General features: G+C 37.4%; 2 long non-coding RNA genes across 2 annotated transcripts; both read left to right on the top strand.

Moving 5' to 3' along the window:
* The first annotated feature begins 3,012 nt into the window (after positions 1 to 3,012).
* LOC122026095 lies at positions 3,013 to 3,419 on the top strand. Its single transcript, XR_006124016.1, has 3 exons — positions 3,013 to 3,044; positions 3,114 to 3,286; positions 3,366 to 3,419. It is a non-coding gene; the product is annotated as an uncharacterized LOC122026095 (long non-coding RNA).
* A 234-nt stretch (positions 3,420 to 3,653) lies between these two features.
* Positions 3,654 to 4,310, top strand: LOC122026206. The gene is made up of 3 exons (XR_006124055.1): positions 3,654 to 3,708; positions 4,112 to 4,194; positions 4,272 to 4,310. It is a non-coding gene; the product is annotated as an uncharacterized LOC122026206 (long non-coding RNA).
* Positions 4,311 to 4,677: the final 367 nt, after the last annotated feature.

Genomic DNA, 4,677 nt, shown 5'->3' with positions numbered 1-4,677 from the left:
CATCTCTCTCAGCCCCTCATCTCCATCTTCTCCATCTAGCGTACCTGCCTCTCCCGATCAAGATCAAAACCACCTGCTCCGATCCTAAGCAAAATCGCAGCATAAATGATAGATGCAATTTCCCCCTTCGAAGAGCACACCGGTCTTCCCGTCGGTGACCCTCTGCACAATCCCACTATACATGTGGAAAGGGTTCTTTGGGGATCACAATCGTCCCGGGCAGGAAAAGGGGAAGCTCAGGGAGCTTCGGCTTCGCCCGCGCCAGCAACACCGCGATGCTCTCCTCGCCGCCCGCCCTTGCCTTTGCCTCGGAAGGAGAGGGGTTCCGCTGGATGAAGTCTTTGAGGCCCTTTTCGCCGCCTGGGAAGATTGAGGGTGAAGATTGAGGCACTGTGGAAATGTGAAAACCCTAATCCCCTCCTTACATCTACACTCTTACCTGTTGCAGTTCTTTGATCTGATGTTGGTTTTGTTTGCCTTTTCACTATTGTGGTCGTCGCTAGGAGATTTGAGTGGATCGGTTGATATGTGTAGGGTTTACTCGATCGATTTGTTTTCTTTGCAAATCTACGCTCGTAGATCGGTTTGGTTCCTGCCTTTTAGTGGCTGTCTGCGAGACCACCTTCGAACTATGATTATATCAATCTCCTGGGTCTACAAAATCTGCACTCCGCCAAAATTGAACCTTTCCTCTCTGAGATACCATCGTTGTACCAATCTCCTGGTTCTACACTTTCAATTTGTTAAGAGGAGGCAACAAATCGCAAACAGAGTCGAAGAGAAATGAGAGGAGGGTTACTGGAAATCGAGCCTAAGGAGCTCAAGTTCATCTGTAAGTCTACATTTCCCTTTTCTCCTCCTCGATCAATCGATCCATGTTTTATGTGTTTTTCGTGGTTTGCTTTCTTTCTGGACGGTGTGAGGTTGGAGTCGTGTACGATCTTAAACTTGCTTAATGGTTCGCATTTGGTCTTCGAAACAGTCTAAGTCCTACATTTCCCTTTTTTTATGATCATGCATGATGGTTGTGGATTGTTTTGTTTGGCTTCTTGGGTGGACTGTTTGATCACAAGGAATTCAGTTAGTTTTCTAACAATTTTTTTGCTGGTTATGGATCGAGCAGTTGAGTTGAAGAAGCAGAGCTCGTGTTCCCTGGAGCTAATTAACAAGACAGATCAGTACCTTGCCTTTAAGGTATTTCATTTCTCCTTTTTATTGCATTATTACTTACATCTGTGTCATTTATTGATTTAAGTTACTGGTTTGATCAAATCTGGATTTCTTATATAGTGTTTGGGTTTTGTAATCTAACTAATCAAGCTACCTGTCATTGCTTGAAGCTTTCTGACAATCAGGCACAAAAGATGTTTGGCAACAGATGGACAGAGATTGCAAAGGTTGTATCAGGAAGGTATTTCAACCAAACTTCTTTATTTATTATTTACTAATAAGCCATCCGCTGTGATGGGTGGACAGGTTGTATAAATATGATTTGTATTTGCTTTACAACATAATAGATAACGCTGTAAAGAACCGCTTCTCCACCCTCTGCAAGAAAAGGGCAAAATTTGAGGCTTCATCCAAGGAGAATAGTGTTCCATCTTTGGACCCAAGACATAAGAGGGTTCTTATTGAAGAACCATCTATAGCAATACTAATAGGGGAACCATAGACATCAAATAAGCAGATGGGGTAGATAAATTCACTGTGAACTAAACCACCAAGAAAAAGTTTAATTATTTATTTTTCTTATTAGTATTTCATTTGCAAGATAGGTATCACATCTCTCCTCTCAAAGAGACAATTGAAGCACATAGGAGATCTCTTGGGGAACATGGTCCAGCTCAACATCTGCAAAGGCCACCTCTATTAGAAGTTCAAAACTTTGACACAGTTAATCAGTCATCAGGTAATATGAGAGGCTATACATATGATGGTAAACCACTATCAATTTGGTTTATCTTCTTTTTGTGAAAAGATTTGTTGATGCCTTCTGCTTCCCCCTAAGCCCTCGCCTTTTCCTAATGACTAAGCAGCTTCCAATAAGGTTAGTCAAGCAACTTTCCTTGGGAGAGATGACCCAAAACTAACTGCCTTGTTGCAACAAGCTGAATTGCTGACTACCCTTTCCAAGAAGGTTAATGCAGAAAATACCAACCAAAGTCTTGATGAGGCTTGGAAGGTGCTAATTTTGTCAGCTCAAATGATTTATATTCAATTTGCTTGAAATGTTAACCTAACTTCTATTTCATTGGTGTTGTGAATCTTTGGAAACTTTGAACCATTAGGTGCTTCAAGAGTACTTGATTCAAACTGAAGACAGTGGGCTACTAAGAAAAAGAATTGCTAATTTTGTAATCAGGTAACTAATCAAGCTACTTGTCATTGCTTGAAGCTTCAAGAGTATTTTTCTCTTGTAAATATTCAATGTTTTCATGACTTCACATTGATGGTTCTAATTGGAGTGGATCATAGTTCCTGTAATTTGATTCAACATATGCTAGTTCCATGTCTCGTTTATGCATGAGTGACTGGTTTCACTCATTTGGTTTATGTTAGCTACATCTATCTTGTTTGGTTCAGTCTTGATCAGTTCCTAATCGTTTCTTCCATAAGTAATCTCATGAATTTATGCATACCAGTGCATTTCAACTCTATGTTAGGGTTTTGATTTACTGTAACCACATTTCAACTCTAAATTAAACTTACCTTTTTCAACTCTAAATTAAACTTACCTTGGTCAGTGATGGTGCAAAAAAAAGGATCATTATCATTATCATGCCTAGTAATTTCAATTAAAGTCCATGCTGCTTTTATCTTAGGCGTATGAGGTAATCAGTGAAACTATATGGAAGTGGTTTTTTTCAATTAAAGTACTAGAACTATAGACTTGTCCTCTGCTCATTTTCCTTTCTTAATTTGAGAGCCCTATTTAAATTTAAATAGATATCTCATTTCATCATCGAGTGGATAGATGCATAAATCTTTATGATATTTTGCAGGTAAAGATTACTTGCATGTTTCTCAGTTTGGTGGAGAATAAGGTAAACCTTTCCATTAAAGGATCCAGAAGATTATTTTTTACTTACTGGGTACTCCTCAATTTTCATCAGTACAACATGAATGTATTCCACAAGCTATTCTGGGAATGGATGTTATTTGTCAAGCAAAGTCTGGAATGGGTAAAATGGCGGTTTTTGTACTTTCTACTCTTCAGTAAATTGAGCCAACAGCAGGCCAAGTTGCTGCACTTGTGATGTGTCATACAAGAGAATTGGCCTTCCAGGTTTGACTTTATTTTTAAAGAATGATTTATGTTGATTTTGGTGGTTCTAGAATTTTGATTCATATTTATATTTGTGCAGATTTGCCATGAGTTTGAGCGATTCAGCACGTACTTACTAGACATCAAGATTGCTTATTGTATACTGTACTTGTTGTCCAGTAACTTATCTTTGAACTATTAATATTATATCGTGATATAGGTTTTACATCAGAAACCAAAGAAGACACTGAAGGAGATAACCAAAGATTTATGCCCAGTTGAGATCACTTATAAATATTCAAAGTTTCAGTCATTTAGATTGTCAATAACGAACTGTTTTTTTGGTTTGATTTGGTTTTCAGGTTCTTAGCATACAACAGTTATACAAAATCAGTACTATGTACTGGGATGACAAGTATGGCACGCAGAGTGTTACATCAGAGGTCTGATTTCACTTTTATATATATATATATATATATATATATATATATATATATATATATATATATATCACATGCATAATTTTCATATTCACAATGGAATAGCTAAGTGTGGTACCAACTAAGTTTGTGTGGGGACAAAATAGAGAGCAATTAAGGCACCAAGACGGGGCCAGTCTAGTGACGCAATAATGGTGCGTTTCTAGCATCTAGTAATATTCTTGTTGACATAACCAACTGATGGAAGACAATTGGGAATAAATATATTGGCCTATACCAAGTCTTCCATCTCATAGCTTGCCTTTGGGGCAAATGGTATCAACCTTATTTTGCAATGATTCTGTTGCACTTTTAGGTCTTTCCAAGTAATGACGTAGAGTTTTTTTTTTCCTTTTCAATTTTATAGATCATTTCAAGTATGAGACTTGTGATGGCCGAGGGCTCAAATAATTCTTCCAATAATTCTTTCTTGTTAGATGATGATTCCAGGTAGGCCTTAAACTTTTTCTTCCTCTGTTCTACATATTAGTTACTATAAATTAGATTTACATTCTCCTTTGATGCAGCATTCCATTTTTGGTCAATGATATCTCAAAGTCAATGACAAGAAATAGATATAGCAGATATTGATCCACCGCCTTTCCTTTGTCAGAGTTCGGGCTTTGCATTTTTGGCACAATGAAAGTAGCAAATGTTACCCTCTTGTTTATCCACTGCTAATCCCCCTGTGCCTGTGCATAAATTTCTACCTTCCATCCTGTCCATATCATCAAGTAAACAGGGTAGTATTATAGCAGATATAATATCATTCTTTTATGATATGATCTACACATGCACATTATAAACAATATACAATAAGCAATGATGATATATGGTGAATTTACCTCTTTACTTATTTCTTGTTTTACTTGATGTATTATTGAGCATCCTCATCCATATATTATAGGCCTTGGAAATTATATACAGTTATAT

This window comes from Zingiber officinale, chromosome 10A, assembly GCF_018446385.1.
Source record: "Zingiber officinale cultivar Zhangliang chromosome 10A, Zo_v1.1, whole genome shotgun sequence".
NCBI lineage: Eukaryota > Viridiplantae > Streptophyta > Magnoliopsida > Zingiberales > Zingiberaceae > Zingiber > Zingiber officinale.
This window is presented reverse-complemented; position numbering and strand designations above follow the sequence as displayed.